The sequence below is a fragment of the Stenella coeruleoalba genome (genome assembly GCF_951394435.1).
Source record: "Stenella coeruleoalba genome assembly, chromosome: 14".
NCBI classification, from domain to species: Eukaryota; Metazoa; Chordata; class Mammalia; order Artiodactyla; family Delphinidae; genus Stenella; species Stenella coeruleoalba.
Genome location: NC_137160.1, coordinates 37,844,865 through 37,871,993, shown reverse-complemented (window position 1 = coordinate 37,871,993; position 27,129 = coordinate 37,844,865).

Sequence of the window (27,129 nt, the reverse complement as noted above, 5' to 3'; positions counted from 1 at the left end):
ACTCTGCCTGAATGGACACTGCTTGGTTTTCCTAGTGTGTCTCCAACAACTATTAAGCAAACACTTAGTCAATGATAGTCATTACCTCCTGTCAATCAGGTGTCCAGCCCTTTCAGAGAATATTAACTCTGATGAATATGTGGTCCACATTCCCTCATCTGGCTCTTGGTCTTTGCTAATTGTGATGATTACACTCCACCTTTTTCTGCCCTTTACTGCCCTGCTCGCTGCCCTGGATGCTGAGCCCTGCACACTACCTCCCTCAAGCTCCCTTGCAGCCTCTGTCTGTCTTCCTGTTGAGTTCAGCGATGGGACACAAGCAAGATGCTGGAGGTGACAAGGAGAATGTGGTTGGGGTGTTTCTGTCCTGTTCTCTTATACCTGGGAAAACAGTTCTGGCTGTAGCTGTTTCTCTACACCTGCAGCTCCTGCCACGTGGGCCCTCTTCCAGTACTGTAGCTCTCCCTGGGTTCTGGTAATGTCAATTCCTCCCTCCCCTGGTCTCTCAGGCCCCTGCTATTTGAATCTTTGGATGCCTTGACATCTACTGTTGGCTTCCTGAAAACTGCCCCTAGTCCCATCATCAAATTCTTTTCAAAACCCCAGTTTGGGTACCTTCCATTTCCTGATGGCCCTCAGTGATACACTGAGTTTGTCTTCAGAGAGAAGATGAACACTTCTCTCTGAAAGTAAGGACAGGATTTGGCTGTAGGTATTGGGGCTCCCTGTTGTCTCCTCTCCCAGAGTTTCTATCCTCACACTTTTCTTCTGGACAGTTTGGTTAGGTGACTTCAACCATGGTCACCCTCAGGGTTGGGAGTAAACTGAAGGTCATCTACCACTGCAGGCAAACTGCCACGGGCAGAAGCAGGGGTGTGGGGAATGTTGAAATGAGAAGGTGTGTTCATTGCCTCTGGGGAGTCCACAGGCTGGCTGGGGATATAAGAAATCACATACCATTGAAACAACACTAATCATGATCATGAAACAATGGTCATTATTATTTATTGAGCACTTAATATGTGTCAGGCCTTGGGGCATGAGAAATTTCATTAATGAGGCATGATTTGACCTGTACTTTGAAGGAAAAAAAATAGGGTATGTGGAGAAAGAGAAAAAGGGGAATGAGGACACAGTGCCAGTGCTACATTCAGAAGTAATGGCTCCCCAACTTAATGGACTCGGGAAGAGCCTGCCCATGACACGTGATTCTCCCTAAGACCCTGGGCTCAGTGGGCTGCCCTGCGCTGTGATCTAGGGCATGGCTATAAAGGTGGGTTTTCCTAGGGCACAGCTGCCTGCACTAAAGGCTCTTCACAACCTTTCAATAACTCATTCTTGGATTCCCTGTGAGAATGTGGGCTGTGAACTCCTGCTTTGCCTTCTTCCTTGCTTCATGATGGTCGGATGGGGACGTGTACTATGGGGGCCACATTCAGGAATGTAATCCATCTATCCAGCCACCCATTTCTTTACTATTTACTTACTCAGATCAAAACACCTATCTACTTTATTCTTATCCCATCTAACTGTATATCCAGACAAAACCTTCCTGCAAATCCTCAGCTGCAGACCCAGCCATACACCTAGACTCAAGCTGAGGGGTGCAGCTGGAGAAAACCCCACCACAACCAGGCCAGTGGTGGAGCCACAGATCACTAGGTCCTCAGCATTCCCCAGCAACTGCTTTGTGGGTCCATGATATCCTCTTATCCCTAAAGATTGTCATTTCAGACCCTCATCACTCTCACTTCTGCCTCACTCACCTCAAATATCCTTACTGCCTTCTCTATTCCTCCTTAACAGCCTCTTCAAGGCCTTGCTGCCTTCTAAGTTCAGTGTGAGAATAATTCATCTCTCTTCCTTGACATCACCTTTCGTTGTGAGGATTGTCACCTCTCTCATCACTTTTCTTTTGCCTAAGTCCCTGCCATCTCCCCATACCAATTCATGGACCTAAGTGTGAATATTCCAATGGCCTCCAGGTGGCTGAACCTGAAGGACATTTTTGGTTCTTATCTTGCTTTCTGCAACATATGGCATTAATGTCCTTCTTCCTGCAGGATCTTGGTAGATATTTTTCTCTTGTGATTTGCAGGATTCCACTTCCTCTGTAGTCTCCTCCTCTCTCTCTATCCACTCTCTACATCTCTTTCACTCTCTGTTCTTCCTCTCCTCCTTTCCTAACTCAGCTCCTAAACTCACACTCATTGTCTTTCTCTATCTCCAGCTCCATCTAGAACCATGAACTCTAGACCCAGTTGATATGGGTTTTAGCATTTGAATCTTGGATCCACCACTTCCAAATTGAGCAACTTTTCATATCCTGCTGTGCCTACACACTGGAATAGAGCCTAGCTCATAGTTGACACTTAATAAACATCCATCATTATCCACCCAGTTGTCCAAGCACAAACCTAGAAGTCGTTCCTGAGTTCTCCTTCTCCATCCCTTCACCTTGTCCATCAGCAAGGATCTTGATCTTCTGATTGCTTCTTGGAGCTGCCCATTTTTTTGTTTCCTTCAGAGCTGACCCAGTTCAGGGACTCAGGTAGAGTTTGATTCTTAACTGTTCTATTTCTTTCCAGCTTTACCTGCCTGATCCGATTTTTACTTTGCAACCAAAATAATCTTTCTAATAAATAATTATGGCCTCATCCATGCTTAACATCCTATTAGGATTGCTACTGCTTTTAAGATGGAGTCCAAATGCCTTGGCATGCAGTTGAAGGCCCTCATAGATCTGCTTCCTGCTTCTTTCAAGTCATATTTCCTGCCTCTTGAAAGTTTCCCAATATCCATTCCATGACCTAACCACCTAATTTCCTAAAGATGTTCATTAAACTTTGTTCCAGACCTGCTGGATGAGACTCACTGGCATTGAATGTCCCGGGAATCTGTGTTTGACAAGTGTCTTCCATCTCATATGCGTCTGAGCACTACAAAAACTGGAAACCACTGCTTTAGAAAATAAAGCAAAAGCATGCACAGTCCTTACCCTTAACAAGAGGTCAAAATGAAACTAATCAATGGATAGATGATTTAGTTCTGGCTATAAATGCCATAGGAAGGAGGTTATAGAAAGGTGCTATGACTTTCTGCGTCTTTGCCTACATTTTGCCCATTGTTTCTTCATTCTGTCACTCATTATGCCTATTTTTTCCTAGCTTTTGGAGAGGAATGTGCTCTTGTGAAATGTGGAAGAAAGAATTACTCCATCCACTCTCCATGGACACTCAGATCTTCCCTCCTCATCATTCCTGAAACAAGACCCATGTCCTCATAAAACGAACAAGTATTATTTAAATCCTGGGTTTCTTTTGCAGGCATCTCAACTGGATCAGGATGTGAGCTTTGTGGAAGGAAACACAGGAACCCCACCTGAAGTCTGGGGAGAAAATGAGAAGAAACAATGATTAGTTTTGGAGTCAGAACTCCTAAGATGGAACTTAAGCGAATCCCTTGGACAAGTCATAGCTCCTCGGGGCATCACATCTGGCAACTTTAAAATGGGTTGGAAAAGGTGATTATCAAATTAGTATCATTAGGTACCTTCTTGATGGGATCAATATGAGAATCTAACAGGATAAGAGCTGTGAAAACACCTATAAATCTTAAAATGCCATGATGCAAAAATGGATTAAGAAGGCTTGAAAACAACATTTGACCCTCGGATTGTTAGTATAATTGGTATTTTTCTTCCAAATGTGAGGTGGATCTGAGGTGTGGGTGGCAGTTAGGGTCAGGGGGTTAGGTGTCTGAGGAGGGATTACAAAGGGCTTATCTTTTTAAGTGAATGTTAAGAGTAGGAGGAGCCTATTCTATGAACCATTTTCATTATGTTCCTTCTTCATAAAAGGACCATGTCCTTGCCTGCATTTTGCTCTTTCTTTTGGAGCAAATTGAGCTCTGTGAATCTGAGAATTAATCTTCTTGGAACACCACATTTAACATGTTAATACTTGCTGAAAAGTCTCCAGTGGAGATGTTTCCCACCTTTGTCCCCATCCACCTCTCAAACTTAAGCTCCCACTGGTTCCTAAAATCCATCTCCATTATAGCCCAACTGGTTTGGTCACTCTCGCAACTCCGAGCATTGCCTATTGTGTTTAAGACAGGCTGACATATGGTAGGAAACGTCCAGTACATGTTTCTTTGGAGGTGAAGTATATCACTTTGTTAGGCTCAAAGAATTCCTTTTGAGAGAATTCTCAGTACCACTTAGGAAGGTTGAGTCCAAAGTGGTCAAGTTAGGTAGCAACTGGGAGGCAATCAGAGCTCTGCTCTCAGTCGACAAAATCCATACAAGGTCAGCCATTTTTTACTGATTATCTTTGGTAATCCTCTGTTCTCTCTCTCCTCTCCTTCCTCCTCCCTTCTGGCCCCGCACACCCAGGAAGGCAAGGTTTTATTCTAGCAAACTTGGGTAACAATAGATATGATTGTCAGCCTCCCTGGGGCTGTCCAGGTTTTTATGAAATTAGACATATTTGTCTTGATGTTTAGGAGTGAGCATGAAATTCAAATCTCTGTGTTGGCATTCCACGGGCTGGCCCTTTAATATTCCATGACATGACTTCATTGCGGTTTTGACAACACTGTATAGAAGCTGTGCTTACCATTGAAAATTAAAGCCACTGAAAGCGTTGACAACAGCAAAATTGTGAATGCTTCCCAGCTCCTGAAGTGATTGCTATTCCAGTTTGTCTAGAAGTGCTTATTGTGTTTGTAATGCCGTCAGTTCCACTTAAAGACGACTTGAAGTCGATGCCATACAGGTAAGTACCAAAGAAATCTCCATCTTCCTTCCTCTCTCCACTTTTCCATCACCTCCCACACAATTTTTCCACCCAGGGCCTATTTGCATTTGGTTATAGAGCTCTTGATTCCCTCAACTTCAGAGCCGGTTGATTGCATTTCTCTTTCAAGTTCCTAGGTTAACCAGACTTTCATTTTTCCTTTTGTTCATTTGCCTTTTCTTCTTCTTTTCCTTCCATGTGAGTATCAGGGAAATTGAGTTTTAGTGACTTACTGTACAAATCCCCTGAGCATCTGACTCATCTCCGCTTGTGTGTAAAGCACATCTTAGGTGGGGGATGAGGAGGATTTGGTATCTGAGGAAGGATTATAAAAGAAACTCTCCTTTGAAACCAATGCTAAGTGTAAGGAGAGACTACTCTATTAACTGTGACTTTAGTTTGGGTCTTTATAATATTGAAAATGGTAAAAAGAAAACTTAAAAATAACTATTTAATCCTGGTCAGCTCTGCTGTTGTTGGTGGTGGTGGCCTTGAAGCAGATGAACTAGCAGAGAATTTTGACAGCCTCCTTCCTAGGTTGGATGCTTGGTTTGGTCTTTGAAGGAGATTTCCTCCCCTGTCACAAGTTGACACAGGATGATTTTGTCAGAAAAAATTCTTTATACAAGCCTTTCATCCTCAAGGAAGCTGAGATTCTTGGAATGTAAAACTAAGATGCAAATAAGAGAGCTGAGAGGACTGTCTGGGTTGCTGAAAGCAGTGATCCTGGAGGGACCCTGTGGCAGATGGAGGGGCGACATCTGTAGGAAGGGTCCTGGGTGAGAGAAAAGCTGTATGGACGCCCACATCGGTGGTTCTGGGGAGCCAGTGAGGGGGCAACTACCAGGCTTCACCATCCTGCTTTCCTCAACACACTCCTTGTTGTAATCCACTTTTCCAGACCCTGATGGATAAAAAGAGGTTTCTGATGATGGATGATGAGCATTCCTTTCCATTTCCAAACAACCTCCTTGGATTTTGGAAAATAAGAACCCCATTGCCAGAGCGAGGCTGCTATGGGGGTAATTTGAATGGTGAGGGACCAGGATACAAACATCTGTACCCTGTACTCTTCCTGGACATGTCATAACTCCTGAGAGTTGGTACCATCTCTCATGGTCCTTGACTTTTCAGAATGACCATGTCGTTAAGGGGAGCCTGGTACTCAGATACCTTCCCAGGAGGCCCTGGTACTTAGAGATACTGTGTTCATTACTTTTCAGCAGCGCTTTGAAGCCTTAGCAAGTTGTTGGTGTCAAAAAGATTCAGTTGAATTAAGGAACACAGCTGGATTTTATAATTTTAAAAATATATTTAAACTAGAGGATTTTTGTTGTTGTTGTTTGGTGTTTCTTAGCTTTCCCAGCCAACCCACACCCTGGCTTACTGTTTATCTCCTTAAATGACCCACACAGATTTTGGTCTCGTTTGCTATATGTTCCATCCTTCTGTGACCATCCACAGGGCAGGTGTTGTGGTCTCTTGGAATGTGGATTGGAGTGGATTGGAAGCTTGGGGTGGGCCCTCATGATTATTTTCTGACTTTTTACTATCAGATTCTTTCTTTGGTGCCTAACTTCTCTTACTTTGGGGGTCATGTTTTTTATTTTAAAAAGTTGGACTTTTGTCCAGAACTTTGAAACATTGGCATTGTTCCATGGCATTTTGAATATGAATGATTTAGACATCACCAACATGTGACTTTATTTTTGTTTTCTGACATTGTTTTAAACTTCCTTAGGGAGAGTAATTTTCCCAATGCTCAATGAGAACTGTGGTAGTTCTCATGGCTTTTCTGCTCATTTTTAGATGCTATTATTGTAGGCCATAAACACAGGCTGGAGCCAATAAATAGTATACATAGTCTCATGTGATGATCAAAACTCTGAACCAAACTTGGAATTGCCTATACTTCCCTCCTCTGATTTGAACTGCTTCAGGCTGGAAGCCTGGGTGGGACACGAGGCACGGTTCTTTGGTTGTCTGCTGTTCCCTGGTTCCTTACGCATATCCTCCCTGACTTGGTCACGAGGCCCTGTAATGAATCTTAGGAGGTTGGAGGCATGGGAGGGAGTGATGAGTGGATCAGACAGTATTGGCTTGGCTGGGCACATCATGGTCTCTGGTATTGGCCAATGGACAGAACTGATTCTTCCTCTTGAGGGCACCTTCTTGTGATTTTCAGAGGTTCCTTGCTGGGTCCCTTTGTTCTGAAGTTTCCCTGACCTGTGTGTGACCCCTGTCTAATTCAGTTGGACAATGTGACATCTTCTTTTGCCATGGACATCCAGTGGTACACCTTGAATCTCTTTCTACTGAGGACCCGGTTTCCTCTAGGAAGTTTCATTGGCTAGGATGCAAAAAGGCCCTAGGTAGCCTCTCTCCACCCGGCCCACATCTGGGCCACGAAAAACACTCATGCATATCTTGCTCTCTTCTCAGAGAGAAGGCCAATCACAGAGAAGCAGCCCTCACCACTGGAGTCGTTGGTCAACTCTGTCCTCACCCAGCAGATTTCCAGGTGGGTGTCAGACTCCTGCCTCTAGTTCCCTTAATCTTCTCAGGTGTGAGTCAGGTGGCAGCCCTCTCACTGTTTTTTTTTTTTTTTTTTTTTTTTGTGGTACGCAGGCCTCTCACTGCGGTACGCAGGCCTCTCCCGTTGCGGAGCACAGGCTCTCTAAGCGCAGGCTCAGCGGCCATGGCTCACGGGCCCAGCCGCTCTGCGACATGTGGGATCTTCCCGGACCGGGGCACGAACCCGCGTCCCCTGCATCGGCAGGTGGACTATCAACCACTGTGCCACCAGGGAAGCCCCCTCTGTGTCTTTTAAATGCAGAAATAGTTTCAAATTCCTGCATGTGGCCCTGTTGGAGAACCCTCTGTTAGGTCTGGGGAGAGAAGATAGCCTTTTCCACTTTAAATCCTTGACTGAGCTGAGGGGTGTAAAAGTTGCAAAACCATGTTCGATTTCTTTTTCCTTTGTAAATTCTGCATAAAGGGTTAGGGTTGAAAAATGAAGCAGGAAGTGTCCTGTTCTATCTTGTTGCACATCCTTGCCCTTCCAAGGGCCTTACAGTCTAGATGAGGGGCCAAAACAAAATGAGAAAAAGGTTAAAAATCAAGGAAAGAGAAGTTACAATCAAGTAGCCTGAAGTCTCAATTGCACGGTACAGATGATTAACACTGTGGTTCAGGTTAGGGTTTGGGTGGGTGGAGGAAATGAGGACACAGGGTAAAGTCATAACTGTGTGTTTTTTCAGAGCATTCAATTTTAGCCTTATTGGAATCTTACTGCTTTTCTACTTGAAATTCAAGATCTAAGCACTCTGAGGTGATGAGCCAAACTTCAAGGGTTCTCCTGGCTGGGAATGACTGGCTGAGAAAATGCATCCAGGTCCAGGCAGCTCCTGCAGAGAAGCACTGAAAATGATGAAATACACACTTATATTAAGCATCATATGCATGGAAACCTTGTTCTTTTAACCTACATGTGTTTTTGACCAATTCTAGAAACCTCCTGAGAAACTCGGCACATGGGAGAAGGGATAAACTTGGGTCAACAACAGTTGCTTTGCCAAAACATTTAGACACCTAATTCCTTCAATACGTATAGAGACAATGCACCATATTACAAGACTCTATTCCAGGCTTTGTGAGATACAGTCAAATCTCTCAGGTGAGAGTCACCTGAGATGAGATGAGATGAGAGTCACATAACCCTCCCGCCGCCCCGCTCCCCCCCGCCCCGCCAACCAGACTTACTACCGGGGACAGTGTAATGACACATCTGAGTGTGAGGACAGTGAGTACCTGGTCAATTCAGTAGGAAAGATGCCTTCCTGCTACCGTAGTCCAGGAAAACACCAGAAGATGGGAGTTGACTGTGTCTCACTTTGGACTTCACCTCATCAAGGGCTGGCTTCCTGGCTGTGCTCAGTCATGGCCTCTGGGATCCCCAAATGCACAGGTATTAACTGTATTTGATGCTGTCAAGGACTTTGGCAGGGTCTCTGACTCATCATTCCATACACCTGAAGAGTCCAGCACTTCCAGAATTTTTAGGCAGTACTTAATAAGTACCCAGTGCATTTCCTGGCACATAGTAGGTCTTCTCTAAGTATTTGTGGGTTGATTTAGTGAGAACCTGAGTGGGGTCTTATGATGCAAGGCATCTCTGGCTTTGACCCTGACTGGAATGGAGCCCCAGAGGTTGTGCTGGGAAAGACAAAGTCAAGCCTTACAGGGAGGTACCAACAGACCAGAGATGCTCTTCAAGAGCCTTTGTTCTCTGGGCATTTCTCTCTACCTTCCTATTCCTTGGCCTGGCATCTCCTTTGGAGGAGTTGCTACACAGACTTTCTCCTTCTGGAGGAAAATGACTGTGTTTGTCATAAGACTCTCTGCTAGGGGCACTTTAAATTGAAGTGGCTTTGGGGATAGAGTGTCAGAGAACTCCCAGCTTCCCATAGCCTCAGTTCTTTATTGCCAGAAGTTTCCTCTTTATGAATATACTTTCTATTCCTGGAATGGAGGGTCATTTTCTTGATTTCTGGTCCTGCTTGGAAAGCTTCCCACAGACCTATTTTCTGGCATGGCTCACCTCCCCGGGGACATGGTCAGGGCTGAATGAGGAAGTTCTTCATCAGCTTTCGACTCCCCCTCCCTGTGACCTTCCTCAGGAGGGTGCTCGCACTCTCCCCCAACTGTGGAATCAGCAAGTAAAATTCCAGGGTAAATGGAGGATACTTTCCAAGGGGCATCTGCTCACCAATGTTTGTATAAAAAAACTCGAATTTCTACTGTTGAAGGTTGGGAGCCCCGGGTCAGCAGCTGGAGGACCTCCAGGTCTCTGAACTCATGCCACCAAGTGACTTCCTGGTGTGCTCACATTGGAGAGCAGCAGAGCTCAGAACCTCCACACGAGTGGACTTGGCTTCCCCTCCTCCCTTAGGCAGTCTGGACGTTTCTGAGGTTATTTAATTTCTAACTTCCCATGGCTCCCAATTTAGGGCTCGCCTATGGGGTCCAAACCCTCACTTAGGGCAGGCACGCAAGGTGGTGGCTGCTTCGACAGTGTAATGCGGCAGATGGTAGCACATCCCCCATCCGGGAGCCGTTCATTCCTCCACGACAGCCTCCTTCAGGGTTTCTTTATCTGGTAGAATCTTGGTTGGCCGGTTAATGCCATGGCAAATGTCAGGTACCATTGACCTGAGGGCAACACTGGGACATGGGTTAGGCCTTGAAAAAGTGGGGCAGTCAAGGGAGAAGTGCCCCAGAGTGGAGAAAATGGAAGCTACTGGTAGAATTGAAGACAATAAAGAAAAATCTTCCCTAGTTTGGACATTTGCCAAAAGTTAACACTTGTGGTCCATCACTCCCCTCTCTGCAGGGTAGTAAACCACTTGCTCTAATTTTCTAATAATATGAATAGCTAGTCTTTGTGGAGCGCCTACCTTTTAAGACAGGATATTTTTCCCTCCTTCTTTACCAATGAATGAATGGAGACTCAGAGAGGTTAATAATCTTCCCAAGGTGCCACAGCCAGTTGGTGGTGGACCTGGTATGAAATCCAAGTGTGTTCCCAAAGCTGGACTGCCCCACAGTCGCTCTGTCACTGCTGAACTCTCACTCCTGCTTTCCCTCCCACTCTCTTCTCTTTCGGGTCTGAACTTGGTACTGACTCGAATTTTAAGGTAGCTGGAGAATACTGATTTATCTGGACCATTCATTTGCCTCAGTTAAGAGCCACGGAGGAAGAGCATGGAGAGGGCTGGGACAGAGTCTAGTACGCATTTTGTGAAAGACCCACAAGGTTTGTACACTCTGATTCTGTTGACTCTTCTCTCTCCCTTCTGTTCTTGGCAACTGTCCCTTAAGCCCGTCTGTTCTCTGCCTCTAATATATTATGCTGATATTTTATTACCAAACAATTACATCCACTGATTTGAAAAGGAAACGAGCAGGAAATTGCAATTATAAGAGTAAAAGCAATGCTCTTTTATTTCTCTCCTTTATGCATATGAAATATGGTTTGTCATTGCTGCAAAACAGATTTTCCTCCTCTTCCAGGGCTCTTCACTGCCTTGTCTTTAATAATTGAGCAGAAACAAGAGTCCTAATTAGATTACTGATAACAGAGGAGCTATCCATGGGTTTGCAGATGTGGAGGCTCAGCTTGGAGCCAGGGGGCCACCACCACGCTGCTATGGGAGAAAACATACTTCATGCTGTTTCCCTTGAGTACCTTCCAAAGCATGCTTTACATCCATGGTCTATGTAGATTATTTGTTCACAGTTATTGTCTCTTCTTTGCCCTTGCCATGCTTTCCTACCCCACTGACGTTGGGCCTGGTCAAGACTTGCTTTGGTTAATGGAATATGAGTAGATGAGATGTACACCTTATTAACTGAGCAGAAGTTTTCAATGTGCTTGCACAATTTGACCCTGCTTCCCTTGAGCGACACGCAGCATGGTGGCTGCTCCGTCTTGGTCCCTGAGTGATTACGGTACACAGAAATGTCCTGATGACTCCTGATGGATATGTGGCCAGAGCAAGAAGTAAACGTTTGCTATTTTAAGCCTCTGAGATTTGGAGCTGTTTTTTAATCACAGCATAGCCCAGCCCACCCTACTGATATATCTATGATCTCATTTGGTTCTCCTTATATCCATAGGATTGAGAAAAGGCTGACCACACTGGGTGGTGTGTGGGAAAGAGTGTGTGATGTGAAATCAAAGGGACCCGAGTAAGAATGTTTTTTCCTTCATTGTTGGCTGTGCAGGCTTAGCCAAGCAATCCAGTGTCTCTGAAAACCTGTCCCTTTTAACAGTACTTTCCTTGAAGTTTCCTGAGAATGAGTCAATGCACGGCAGAGGTCCTGGCATAGTGCCCATCACAGAATAAACACCCAATAAGGAGATAATTTAAAAATATTATCCTTAAAATCCACTTCTGACATTATCTCCATTGAATAGCTGAGAATGTGGAGGCTAAACCAGCTGCAGGGACCTGCCCAGGCAAATTTCATAACAACTGAAATGTGAGCTTCAGCTTCTGGACCCTAGGTCCAGAGCCATCTCCCTGGACTAAAATGTATTCACTGAATTTTATGCCTGGAACTGTGCTAAGGGGTCTGGGATGCGGGTTGGGGCAGGGGACATGTCAAGAGGTGAAAACACTGATCCTTGAAGGAAAGCAGTCTACATAGTGAGATGAGCTAGATTACAGAGTCAGCCCCAAAGAAGCAACCCGTTTATCTGAGGCACACGCTATTCTAAAGTTCCAACTTTGGGTGCATAAGAATCACCTGAGCAGCTTCTTAAAATACAGATTCCCTGGTTCTACCCTGAGAATTTCTGCCTTAATACTATCCTGCATGATTAGAGCATAACAAGCTCTAGTGTCAGGGTCCCTGTGTTCAAGTCCCTCCTGGCACCTACAAATTAATGACACAACCTTGGGCAACCACTCAATACCTCAGTTTCTTCATCTGTGAGATGGGAGTAATATGAATAGTTATATATTACAGTGAGAGTTAAGTTAGGTAATACACGCAGAGCTTACGGCACTAAGCAAGCACCCAATAAGTGCTACCCATTAGTACTTCGATGCAAGCGTTCCGAAAACCACTTGTCCAGATATTTCTCTAAGGAATGACCCAGGGCCTTCCTCTGGTTCCCTTGCTGGGTACACCTCCATGGAGATTTTGGGGGCAATGGCCTCCACCATTGTGGGGTCTACTGGGGGCTTTCAAGTCATGGAAGCTTTGAGTGTGGGGTGTATTTGATTCGACCAGTTCTTGGTGGCTGTTAAATTGCATGTATGCTGCCTCCTTCTGCTCACTTTTGCAGAGGTTCGCTCCTGGGAGAAGACCCTCATTAGCAAACTTTGTTTGGGGAACCATCTCTGGCTGGCATGTGGGCAGCAGTCTGGTGAAGTTCCCGGCACTTGGTGGCCCAAGGTTGGAGTCAGGGTTGGATTTGTTTCAAATGAATTGTTTCACTTATTGCTCTTGCCTTGTGCCAAATGCCTCATTTTGCCCCTTGCTAATCATCAGATAAGAGTAAATTTACTAGCTATCGGTTTTACATTTGGTGGTGTATATATGTCCATGCCACTCTCTCACTTTGTCCCAGCTTACCCTTCCCCCTCAAAGCAGAAACTAACACACCATTGTAAAGCAATTATACTCCAATAAAGATGTTAAAAAAATATAAAAGAACCAATTTACGGCAAGAGTGGTTTTCTTCTTCTTCTTCTTTAATTTCTTTGAATAATTCATGTCCAATTTAGGAGGATTGAATATGGTGTGATCTCCCACTCCATATGCCCGTACTGGCTCCCCAATTTTTCTTACTCTTCAAGGTCCACCCCTTAGCAAGCCATCCTCTCAGTATGATGTGTCTGGGCTGTGAGAAGGCAGACCGGGTCTTCTTTGGGGAGAGTTAGGCCCTCAGCTGGGAAGGGCTGCACACTACCGGGGCCCAGGTGGTTGCTGACACAGATGTTCTGCCCTGAGCCAAGAAGGAGCCATAGGGCATGCAGAGCATGGCTACTAACCAGATTGGCTGTCGGTTTGCAAATTCCAGTTGTACAACTACTTTGGGGTGGGAACTGTAGGCAATACTTAATCTTCCTATTGCTACAGTGTCTTTACTTACAGGAAGGATGAGAACAGTGCTTCCTCATCGTGTTGTCCTGAAGATGAAAGTGAAAACATAGAAAATATAGAAACATACAAGAAGAGAAAACGTACATAGAAACCACTTAGAACAAGGTCTGGCATCTGATAATCTCCCATTAACATTAGCTGTTATCATTATGTATCCTTTAGATCAGACTTTGAAGTCTGATCTTGTAAAAATTAAAACATTACAGTGAAAATTATTTCCATGTGACTGCTCTCATTCCTAGCTCCTCCCCAGCGTTTTTCAGTTTTAAGTTTGGTATGCACCCTGCTAAAATTTTTAAGAAGGCATCTATGTACATATATGCGATTATGGAAAATCATAGAGTATATGTAAGTATCATCTATCATATATCTAATCTAGTATAAATGGTATATACCTATATGTCTTTTTCACTCAATGTGTGTCTTAGAGATTATTTCATTCCAGAACATAGAGGTGTACCATATTTATTTTAACAGCTTCATACTATTCCATATTATGGGGTGATCACATTTAACATAGCCATTGTTTAACATTTCCCCCTACTGTAGACAGTGCTGTACTAAACGTCCTTGTAGATGTCTTATCGTATGCATACATCTTAAAATTTTCTCAAGGGTTGTCATTTTGCTCTCCAAAAGTGGTTGTGCGAACTTACGCTTCCCTCAATTGTGTACAAATTATGTGCTTTCATACCACCTCTTCATCCTTGTATATTACCAAACTTTAATTTTGCCAATCTAAGATGTAAAAAGGATACAGAATTTTGTTGGTGTTTTTTTTTTTTAACATCTTTATTGGGGTATAATTGCTTTACAATGGTGTGTTAGTTTCTGCTTTATAACAAAGTGAATCAGTTATACATATACATATGTTCCCATATGTCTTCCCTCTTGCGTCTCCCTCCCTCCCACCCTCTCTATCCCACCCCTCCAGGCTGTCACAAAGCACCGAGTCGATATCCCTGTGCCATACGGCTGCTTCCCACTAGCTATCTACCTTACGTTTGTTAGTGTGTATATGTCCATGACTCTCTCTCGCCCTGTCACAGCTCACCCTTCCCCCTCCCCATATTCTCAAGTCCATTCTCCAGTAGGTCTGCATCTTTATTCCTGTCTTACCCCTAGGTTCTTCATGACATTTTTTTTTCTTAAATTCCATGTATATGTGTTAGCATACGGTATTTGTCTTTTTCTTTCTGACTTACTTCACTCTGTATGGAAACAACCTAAGTGCCCATCATCGGATGAACGGATAAAGAAGATGTGGCACATATATACAATGGAATATTACTCAGCCATAAAAAGAAACAAAATTGTTGGTGTTTTAATTAGAACTTTCCTTCTTCCTAGTGAAGTGGAGCCACTGTATATATTTATTGGCTGTTTGTACTGTCTGTTTTGTGGATTACCTGTTGTGTTTATTGCCTATTGTTTCATTGAGTTAGTTTTCTTTTTCTTATTTATTAGCTTGTTTATTTATTTCAGTATACTTTACTTACAATATTATGTTAGCTTCAGGTGTAAAACATAGTGATTTGATATTTTTATAGATTATAACCGTACAAACTTATTATAAAATGTTGACTATAGTCCCTGTGTAGTACATTACATCCCTGTATGACTTATTTATTTTATAACTGCTAGTTTCTACCTCTTAATCCCCTTCATCTGTTTTGCCCCTCCTCTACCCCTCTCCCTTGTGGTAACCACTGGTTGGTTCTCTGCATCTGTGAGCTTGTTTCTGTTTTGTTATATTTGTTTGTTTTCTTTTCTAGAGTCCACATATAAGTGAAATCATTTGTCTTTCTCTGTCCAACTTATTTCGCTAAGCATAATACCCTCCAGGTCCATCCATGTTGTCGCAAATGGCAAGGTTTCATTCTTTTTTATGGATAAGTAATATTCCATTGTGTGTGTGTGTGTGTGTGTGTGTGTGTATATATATATAATATATATATATATCTATCTCACATCTTCTTTATCCATTCAGATAAACTCAAAATGGATTAAAGACTTAAATGTAAGACCTGAAATCATAAAGACTCCTAGAAGAAAATATAGTACACACTTTGACATTGGTCTTAGTAATACTTTTATGGAAATGTCTCCTCAGGCAATGGCAACAAAAGCAAAAATATACAAATGAAACCTAATCAAACTAAAAAGCTTTTGCACAGCAAAGGAAACCATCAAGAAAATGAAAAGGCAGCCTGCCAAATGGGAGAAAATATTTGCTAACGATATGTCTAATAAAGGGCTAATATCCAAAATATATAAAGAACTCATACAACTCAATATCAAAGAAAACAAACAACCTGATTAAAAAATGCTCAGAGGACCCGAATAGGCATTTTTCAAAAGAAGACATTCAGATGGCCAATAGGCACATGAAAAGATCTCAACGTTGTTAATCATCAGGGAAATGCAAATCAAAACCACAATAAGATATCACTTCACACCTGTCAGAATGCTATTATCAAAAAGACAATGAATAACAAATGTTGACGAGAATGTGGAGAAAAGGTAACAATAAAACACTGTTGGTGGGAATGTAAATTGGTGAAGCCACTATGGAAAACAGTATGGAGGTTCCTCAAAAAATTAAAGATAGAGCTACCTTATGATCCAGCAATTCCACTCCTGAGTATTATCTGAAGAAAATGAAAACACTAATTTGAAGAGATAAATGCGCTCCAATGTTCATAGCAACGTTATTTACAATAGCCAAGATATGGAAGCAACCTAAGTGCCCGTTGACAGATGAATGGATACATATCTTTTTCTTAATTATTTTTGCAGATCTTTTAAAAACATATTTTGTGTTATACTTGGTGACAATATTTTCTCCCATCCATTGTTTGCTTTGCTACCCTGTTCTTTAATGACTTGCTTTTGTACCCTATTTTAAAGTAGACTTTCTGCATCCTCAACATCGTAAACACATTTTCCGATATTTTCTTCTATTTTTAAAAAGTATTAAGCTTTTCATCCATCTGGGTTTTATTTTGTAAATGATGTAAAGTAAGATGTAATTTTTTGCACCTAGGCATTGATCTAAGAGCTTTATATGTGTGATCCTGGTCATTCAAGCTACCTGAAAAGTTAGTCATTCTGACAGTCATCTGCAGATGAGGAAATAAGCTGAGAGAGATGCAATAATTTGCCCAAAGCTCCCAAAGGCCAATGCAGAGCAGCCATCTGAAATGACACCTATCTGTGGGATTGCACAGGTCTTTGAATGTCCAAATGCCTCTCTGAGAGCTCCCTGCAGGCTGAGCATTGGCTGCTCACACTAAAAGGAGGAATTTGGATCAGATGGAGAAGACCCTCTTTTCTTTAGGACCTGATATCACTGAGCATCCCTGAAGGCCAGGAAGACAGGCACTAAAGGGGTGGTGGACTTCTGAAAAGGACGAAGAATCCTGTAGTCTCAGCACCACTGCTTATATGAGCCAGCTTTGGGCAGTGCTATTCTCTAGGATATGGGAGGGTCTCAGTGGGCATCCCACACAGGCAGGTCCTGTCCTCTATTACTAGGACGCTGGTCCAGGGTTTGTTCCTCTCTCTTTTTTTTTTTTTTTTTTTTTTTTTTGCAGTACGCGGGCCTCTCACTGTTGTGGCCCCTCCCGCTGCGGAGCACAGGCCCCGGACGCGCAGGCTCAGCGGCCATGGCCCACGGGCCCAGACGATCCGCGGCATGTGGGATCCTTGGAGACAGGAGGACGAACCCGCGTCCCCTGCATCGGCAGGCAGACTCTCAACCACTGCGCCACCAGGGAAGCCCTGTTCCTCTCTCTTTACAGCAGAGGAAGGTAGGAGCACAACCTTTTCTTTGTTACACATTTCTATTGTATCCCTCATGAGGAAGGCTGAGTATGGGGTGGGGTCTCGAGAGGGACAACAGAAGGAGGAGGGGAAAATCTCTCTCTGGTTTTACCCTGCAAATCTCACTGCCCCCACTCACTCACCTGCACAGGCTGGAAGCCTGGCTCAGCTCTTCTGTCTCTCCCCAAAGAGCTGTGAACCACACACTTAGCAATGCAGAGAGATGGCTCCAGGCACCCTCAGCGTTTATTATAAATCACTGAGACAGAAAAGATATGAGTCCCCACCTGCAGAATCACTGAAGCAACGACTGTGGGCACATCTTACCTGGAAATGATTTTCCTGCTTTCTCCACAGCACATGGGGCTCCGGGGGCCAAACTCAGAGGAACTGTACCCTGGGGCAGCATTCTCAAGTCCTGGGACAGTTTTCTTGTTATGATCCTTACGTCGAGACCCTCTTAAATGCTGGCATTTTCTGACCTCCCTTAAACTGTCTCTCCTTGAAAGTACGCCCTCCACGCCCTTCCTCCTGTGCTGTGGTGTTTTCACCTTCAGGCCTGAATTAGGATACATTTTTGTTATCTTCTACCTACTGATAGATTTTAAACCCCTTAAGGGAAGGAGTGGTCTTCTTTGTGCAAGATCAATGGAGAGAAATTTAATTTCTTTTTCTAAAAAGTACAGGGAAAAAACCCCAATCTTTTTTCTTCTAATGAAAAAGAAGCTGATATTCAAATCAGCTGATTTCTTCTCTGTCGCTAGAACACAGCACGATCATTCCCCCCTCAAAAACTTTGTCAAAGTAGTTCTTGCACCTGTGATGCCCTCTCTCCTATGTCGGAGCTGATATTTAGACTCTCAGTTGTGTTGGTCAAGCTGCCCTTGATTCACTTCAACCCCAAAGCACGTGCTGTAAAATGGGAGGGGAGGGGGGAAGTGGCCTTCCCTGTGTGGTTTTCCCCGGCACCTCTCCCTTGGCCCTGGAGCTGACCCTGCGCGTCCCAGCTGCAGGGGAGGTTGTGCAGAGCTGTTCACCAGACAGGCCTGGCCTGTGGTCTGGACCAGCCGGCGCTGCCCTCTGCTATTCAGATCAAATCCCATCATCATCAGGCAGGGATGCCCTCCAGATGGTCCCACACGAGCACAGATGCTGCTGGGAAGGAGCAGGGGAGGCTCCTTGGGCCCAGCCCGTTAGCACATCAGCCCGAATCACTTTACCAGACTAACTAGTGCATCCTATTGGCTCTGTCACTTCTTGGTGGACGGTTTCTTACTCAGATCTCTCATCTTCTCTTTCTCAAACCCAAACTCACATGGTAGAGTTCGTCCTCCAATGTATTGGATTTAGCAGACTTCTCTGTTGATGGAGTAGTGGGAGCGAGAGCAGTTTTCCCTGTACTGAAAATGACTGAATGAAGAAAAGACTATCATATGACATCCCCCATCTGCCTCAGTGAAGGCGGCTTCCTCTCAGATAAACGTTGGGCTTGTTGATTATTGTATTGTTTATGGTGGTCCCTTGAGGTCATAGGGCAAGGTCACACCCTGGATGTCCTTTGTGTCCAGGGCACAGTAATTTTCAGAATTGACTGCAGAGAAGTGAAGCATCTACAGGAAATGGGTATCTTGGTGGGAGTCCAGTGGGCAGGGCCTCTCTGGGGTTGCATCTCTGTCTTGGCCGTGGATCACGTGAGGGTCTCACTGCACTTGACTTTGCCCCTGGGTGGAGGGAGTTGCAGGCAGCCTCCCAGTCCTGGTCTCTGCTGCCTCCCACCATCACCGTCCTGGTTTGCCTGATCATCCAGGTGCACAGCAGCTTATTTCCCTTATGTAATCTCTGACTCTTGGAGTGATCCTGCCTGGGCAGGATGCAAACAAGACTTGTGCATGCCCTACCAGGCTGTGGAGATGGTGGTAAGGTGAGTTTCTGGAGGACCAGCTGACTCAGTGGTGGGTGCTGGTGTACAAGAGCTAACTTCTCCCTGAGCCCTGGAGGAGAGTCTCCAACTTTGCCAACCCTGGAAGATGGGTTTCATGTCAGAGGAGAAGGTGGTTTCCCTATCAGTTCCCTATAGGATGCTTTAGGCAGGCGTCTCCCTTGCTACAATTAGACTCCATTTATTCCCCAAACCTGAATGAACAATCGTATGGGAAAATGTGGCATAGACCGTGGTTTTGGAACAAAGTCTGCTGGGGGACTAAAGGGAGACTTTGGGGTTCTGGGAGGTTTCCTAAGGAGAGAATAGGAAGAACACTTGGCCTTGAGGTCGGGGAGTGGAGATCCCACAGGCTGTCGGTAGTAAAGAGCCCAACAAGGGCAAGAGTGGGCAGTGGGGGAGGGCTGGGCTGTCTGGGGCACAGGTGGGAGTTGGGGGAAGTGAAGGGCCAGCAGGCTCCAGTGGCATGCGAAGCCTTGAGTGTGACTATGAATCTGGATTTCTATTTGTCCGTAGAAGGGAGAGCACTTCTGAAGACACTACAGGCTGATTTGATTTAGAAAAGGTGCATTGCACATGGCTTTTGGGCAACAGAGTTATGACATAAAAAGGATCCAGCTTCACAACAAAAGGGCTGTTTCAGGTGCCTTTGGTTCAGGTTGAGCCCCTCGCTGAAGGATGTTGTATGGTCACGGAGAGCCAAGGGCCACTGCTGTCAGATTTCAGAATTGGCCCCCATGAAGGGGCCTCTGGGAAGTGAATTACAGTTATGATTCAAGTTGGGCCAAGCAGAATGTTCAGAGTTCATGGTGAGCCCACACACTCTCCTTTTGAGGGTTCAGAAGAGGCAGCAGAGACCGTGAGCCTGCCCTGGCAACAACCCTCTGTGCAGGGGAAATAGCCCCAAATCCCCAGCACTTTAATAGTCAGATGGCAGGGTGTGATTGGCTCAGACTAGCAGGCAGTGCTGTGGGAGGGCAAAAAAATGGGTCAGAAGGAGGTTTGGCTTCTCAGTGTGGGGAGAATGGGCTAGGACAGGGATGGGTGAGGTATTGAAAGATGGAGAGGACAAAAGTTATCCCTCAAAAGAAAACCGTCCAAATAGTTTTTGCAAGTGCAGTCATCCAACATGTAGTGAACATCTTTATGTGCAGAACCATGCTGGCGACAGGTCAAGACCTAAGTGAAAGGGATGGAGCCGCACTCTTTTGAGAGCTGCCTGCCATGAAAGACACGTTCATTCATTCATTCACTTATTCATTCATTCCACAAACACTGAACTCCTGGTATGTGCCAACCCTGTGCTAGTGCTGCGAATATGACCCCATGGGAAGCACACACAGTGAGTCAACTTGAGAAAGGGCCAAACCATCTCAAGACTGCCTATGAGGTTCTAGAGGGCTGGGGTGATGAGACTGAATTGTGTTTGGCCAAGAAGGCCTCCTTGAGGAGAAGAGTGATTGAAGGAAACAAGCAATCAACATTTATTGGCTCATAGGCTTGGAGGAGCAAGTAAATACAGCAAGTAAATACACACTTGTGATGTGCCATGATGAGGGTGACTGTCAAGTATGAAAGAGTGCTGAGAAAAAGGGATGAGGGAGGGAGATGTGCAGGGAGGAGTCAATGGTATGTGTGTAGGAAGGAGCCCCAGGCACCTGGAAGGGACCCTGTGCTCCTGGTGCTGGGCTCTGTGACACTGATGCTGTGAAGACACACAGATCACAGAAAGGAGGAAGAGCTTCAGCTCTCATTCCTGTGAGTTACTCTGTGTCTCAGAAAAGGCATTAGGAAAGTGGGGAAACTGCTTTCTGAAGCTGATGCTGCAGAAATGGGCTTCCTGGGGACAGACGTGCTTTCATGCCCTGTTAATAGATGAAGGGGGGTGAGTTGAAGGTCTGAAGTCTCCAGTCCTCTGCTGGGACCCAAACCCCACCCTGCAGAAGTAGACCCAGGCAGGGAACCCACCTGACCGCAGCCCCTGAGGGCAGAGCAGCAAGTGGGGAAGGCAGAGAGGAGGAGGGGGTGGAGGGCAGTTTCTGAGACCTGGGAAACCAGCTTCCTGAGGCGCACTGGCTACCTCAGGTTCTGCTTTTCATTTGGTTTATACAGACCACTCACAGAGCTGTCTTAAATATCCTTGGAGTGCACGGTCGCCTGGTGGTAAGATTCCCATCATTCTGTGCGGCTCTCTGCAAGTCTGCCTGAGGTGTTTTTCTCGCTTGGCTTAAACATTATATCATTTGGGTTAAACATTGCCCTCTTTGGGGCCCTCTTTGAGTCTAATATACCCATTTGTTTTTCCTGGAAGGTTTCTGGAGCTTCCCCACACTGTGCCTCGGGGCTCCTAGGCCGTCTTCTGGGGAACGTGATTATTGCACTGAATAGACTGTACCATAAGGGTCTGTTGACTGAAATGTTGCAGCCCTGTGCCTCCCACCTCCACATGTGGTCCCCCTCCCGAGGCACCTAGTGTGCATGCCCGCTGGCCCATGAGCACTTTGAAGGCTGGGTACTTCTCACCCCAGGACTGCCAGCAATCCTCGGTTGGTGCTGGCTGAAGGCCCTGGGACAAGAAATACCTTCAGGTCCAGCTCCACAGAGGGGCTAAGTTCATTGCAACACCTTTTATTTCCTGATAGGAAAATAAGCATGAACACCTGTGAACAAGCTGGGTTCCTAAGGACTGGAGTGAGTGGGACAGTGATTGCCTTAGTCCATTTGGGCTGCTATAATGAAGTATCACAGACTGGGTGGCTTCTGAACAACAGAAATTTACTCCCCACAGTTCTGAAGCCTGGAAGTCCAAGATCAAGGCACTGACAGATAAAGTGCCTGGCGAGGGCTTGCTTCCTGGTTCATAGATAGCTGTCTTTTGCTGTGTCCTCATATGGTGGAAGAGAGTGAGGAATCTTTGGTTCTCTTTTATCAGGTCACTAATCCCACTTAATGAGGGGTCCACCCTTGTAAACTAATCACCTCCAAAGGCCTCACCTCCAAATACCAACACATTAAGAATCGGGGGGAACACAAGCATATAGCAGTGCTGGAATGAATCAAAGAAGAAGCAAGGATCACCAATTTCACTAGTTTTCTAATTTTAAAATGAGATTCTTTCTTCCAGTATAGCCTCCATAAACAATCTCTTGCTGGCAACAAGGGCTGTATATGTAGGAACTAGTGACATGCCAATGGGATTTCTCTCCAGGGTACCTTCGCTGTAGACCCATTTACCCTACAACACGGAGAAAGTCAGTCTTTAAATAGGATGCTGGGATAGGTGACCCAATTCTACCCATCTCAGTCGACCCAGAGAGCTCAGCCTTGAAAACTGCAGACATTCAACTTTGGGGGGAATCTAAATGTATACAGTGGGTTCTATTTCAGGGGGAAGCAAGACTCCTTTTTGCTGTAAACTTCCATTGTGATTTTTGAGACATTCTATGAGTGTATCAGACTCCAAGCTCTTTGAGAAGACAAGTTCTTCATTGTGTATCCTCCCATCCGGTGTAGTGCTTGGCACATGGTATGTGCTCAGTAAATGATTTTTGGATGAGATGCCTTGTATTCAGTGCTGTTTAATCTATAGTGACTTAGGTGAGGTTGTGGCTAGGCCTTGGAATTAGATTGGCCCAGTTGCATGAGGCAGACATGGGGGGTGGGGATGGGGTTCAGTGCAGTAGACAGAAAACTTGTTGCTCAATGGGGGTGGCTGGTCAGCAACAGGAGTGTCCCAGTGGGCAAGAAGTGCAAGGTGGGGAGAAGCCTATGAGGAAGCAAACAGCCGGCCGGTGCTTGCATGTGCCAGGCGCTGTTCGCAGCATGCTACATGTGTTAACTCTTCTTCCTCACAGCCAACCTGTTACTGAGACAGGTAACATTGCTCTTCTTCTTATAGATGAGGAAGTAGTCAGAGTGAAGCAATGACATTCTCGGGTAACTCGGTTGGTAAATGGTACCAGGACTCCACCCCAGGCTAGCTCACTGCAGATCCCATTCTTTTTACAACCTCCCTCTGTGACTTCTCTGCAGAGTTGGGACCTTGGGGTGGGCAGCACAAAATTGAGGGACCCAACAGTCAGCCAATTTAGGCAAACTCAGCAAACAAGCATGGGGTTAGTGAACAGCAGGCTAACCTGTGGGGTCTGGAGCAGGGTGAACCACATCCTATAGTGGCCGGATATTGGGTTGATGATCGAGACCAGTGATTCACACACGGGAACAAGGTAAGAAGGCAGTCACCAGAATCAGGTAAGAAATTTCCCTGGCTCAATAGCTAGTCCACCCTAAACAAAAGCCAACAGCCCTGAGTCCCAGGATCTTGTGAAGGACCTCTGAAACACTCTTTCTTCGGGCTTGGTGTTGGCCAAATGTTAGGGCAATGCCAAGCATCCATCTTAGAGAGTTTTCTTAAAGTGAGAATTACCTGACTAGGGGAGGGGAAGAAATCAGAAGCCACCCAGCCTTATCTGATGCAAAGACTCCCTTGATTACTTTTTGGTGAATACATTTCTTTAGGCCCCTCCTGTTTTTTTCAGGCCATACAACTAGAGCTGATGTGTATTTCCAAGGTTGTGTTATATGATGGGGAAAAGTTCTCTGGAGAAAAATTATGGGGCTCATTACACAGTGGGTAGGAGAGGAGGAGAGAATGACGAAGGGAAGTAAAGAGAAAATTATAGCAGAATTATGTTTTCTTTTCCTGTAGAAAAGGACCTAAAATAATTGCATCTCCTGTTTGGAACTTTTTATTTTCCACACTTCATTCCTGTTTATGCAAAACAGTGTGTAGGGAGAGTACATTCTTTGGAGAAATTCTCCCCAGGAAATGCAGTACTGGGTTCACAGGACTTACAGGTCATTGTGGGAATTGTTTAGAAACCAGAATTTACTTACAGTGGAAGATGGACCAGAAGTTCCTTCTACCCACCCACCTTTGCTATTTAAACACTTTGTACTTAACGATTTTTATTTGGACAAATCAACTGGCCTCATTTGGAGTGTAACTGGAGAAACTTGGGAATGCCTATTCAATAAAAGCACATGCTGGGAAATTTCCCTGTTTATTTGTTTGGGAGCTTTTTGTGAAATAAGAAAGGAGATGGTGGCCATTACTTTGGAGCAGCAGCCTCTGTGGGCAGCAGGCCTTCTGCAAGTTCATCTTTTTCTTTTAAGTAGCCAATGCCTTAATTTTCTCCAACAACCATTAATCAAACCAGCTCATAGAACACAACTTCATAGCAAATTGACCCTAAAATATAAACAGCATATAATGGCTTTGTTTTCACATTTCTTTGGCACTGACATTATAACAAAGGCCTTGACTAACACTCAAGGATGTTGTGGATCATTGAATTTCAGGCACTGGCCACAGGCTGGCTTTCCTCAAGCTCTCTGAATAGCACCACTACTCCACATAAAATTAGCTTTCCATATAAATGTCCTCTTACTCATCTCCCTCCATGATTTTACTAAGAATGAGCCCAAGGGGCTAGCTGTTTTGGAACGACTTTGATCAACTCTGTCTTCACAAATGAACTAGGCAGAAAGGGTAGGAAGATGTCGGGGAACAGAACTGCAGGGTAGGTTTCAATAATTTTTCACAGGGATGGAAGTTTCCTAAGTTCTGTCCTGTGATATCAGTATTTAAACCTGGAGGGAAAGGGAGCCTTTGAGAATGTTTATGAACTCTGATGTTGGAGGAAATGGAGGAATAAATTGGAGAGAGAAATTGAAAGAAGGCAGAAGGATTTGGGGTTGAAGGGTGGCTTAAACAACAGATATTTATTTCCTCCTAGTTCTGGAGATGGGAAGTCTGAGATCAAGGTGTCACTGGGGTTGTTTTCTTTCAAGGCCTCTTTCCTTGGCTTGTAGATGACCATCTTCTCCCTGTGTTGTCCCATGGTCTTCCTTCTGTACATGTCTATGTCCTTCTCTTCTTATAAGGACACCAGTCATATTGGATTAAGGCCCATTTTAATGACCTCATTGTAACTTAATTACCTGTTTAAAGGCCTCATCACCAAATACAGTCACATTCTGGTACTGGTTAGACTTCAACATATGAACTTTGGGGGAACACAATTTAGTCAGTCCACACAAGGGGTGAATTTGGAGGGGCTTCTGCAGCTACGAGTCACTTTGGTTCTTCTATGCACATAGGGGGCCAGCTCTTGGCTACAGAGCATAGACACTGGAAATCTAGTGCATGGATATTAGACATCAGTCCAGAAGGGGCCCCAAGGACCATGTATTATCCTTTGGTTCTCCAACTCAGCTGCCTGTTAAAATCACCAGGAAGTGTCAGAAACTCTGATGCCTGGACTCCTACCCTTTGATATGCTTATTCAATTGGTATGAGGTGGGGACTAGAGTTGGATAACTTTGAAAAACTTCCCAGGCTATTTTAGTGAGCAGCTAGTAGTCATAACCACTGATGTATTCCACATATTGATTTTACAAGTAACTAGAGAGATTTGATGACTTGTTGAAGATCAAAAAACACGTGTGGATTAGCACACAGGGCTCCTGATTTGGGTCCCATAACATTTCTGCTAGTACATTTCTATCTAGTCCCTAAATACCAACACTCCATTGAGGATTCTGTGCCAGATGTTGCAGATCCCCTGTTCAGCACTGAAGGACTCCTTCCCCCAGATGCTGGCAGTGTTGGTACCCTGGACTAGCCCTCCTGCAGAGACTTGTGGATGATGGTGTATAAAGATGGGATATTAGCTCCAGAACTCCCTGGAGTGACTGTACTGCAGTTCAACTCCTCCTTCTGCCCAATCCTACTTCTCCCCCTGACTCACAGGTGTAGGTCCCAAGGACATCCCAATAAACCTTCTGTCTGCCAATCTTCATCTCAGAGTCTGCTTTCCGGGGAACCCAACCTCTAAGAAGTTCTTCCTGTGTTCATAGTTCTTTTATTAGTACTCATGGAGTGTTTACCACGTTGGGCTCAGTGCTAGGTACTTGGAGTATGAAGAGAAATAAGACCCAGCTGCTACTCAACCTACTTGCCATCTACCAGAGGTACCAGTGGTCAACAGCCAACTCCAACGCCCTGTGTGAGCTACTGTAATAACAGTGTAGTAAAAGTGCTGCCAGAGCACCCAAGAAGGGGGTGCTGATGCTCTGACTGGAGGAGTGGCTGCTCTTGCTCACCTCCCCAATCTTGCCTCTTCTAGATACTATTTATTACACTTGGGGTGGGCGGTAGAGGGGAAGGTGGTGAGCAGAGGAGAGGTAATAAAGAAAGAGTACAAGAACCAGGATAGGTAGAACATAGCATGAGGGTCCAGTTTGGGTCTCCCATCTGTTACTCAGTCTTCCTTGCTGGAGGTCATTTCCCCTGCACCATCATCATGATTAGGCCCCCAGAGCTCTTGTACTCATCCGCTCACTCAAAGAGGTGCTGGAATCAGACACTGGCCTGTTAGAGGGAATAATGTCAGAGTCATTGTGTCATCTTCCAAGAGAGACTTATCCTCTGTGTTTTATCTCCAGTGATGGAAGAAAAAATGGGCATTAACCAGCAGATGGGCAAGGTTTTGGAGCATCCAAAGGGTCTTCCTGGTGCTTCTGAAACGACCCATGTGGACAGATGGTTATGTACACCTGTGTTACCAGACCTGGTTGGCACAAACAGGACTGGGCCCTTGTGTGCACTGGCTGAAAAGAGGACTGGAAAGCACACCAATACCTAGGAGGAGGGGGTCCATAACTCCCCTGACCGCAGACAGTCTCATGCCTCCTATAGAGCATCTGCTATGTGCCCAGCCCTGATGTGGGCCTGATGGAATACCTGGTGAAATAGAATTGAAGGGCCCAGCCTTGGAGCAGCCTCCAGCATAAGGCATGGCATCACCAGGTGTCTCCAGTCTGGTG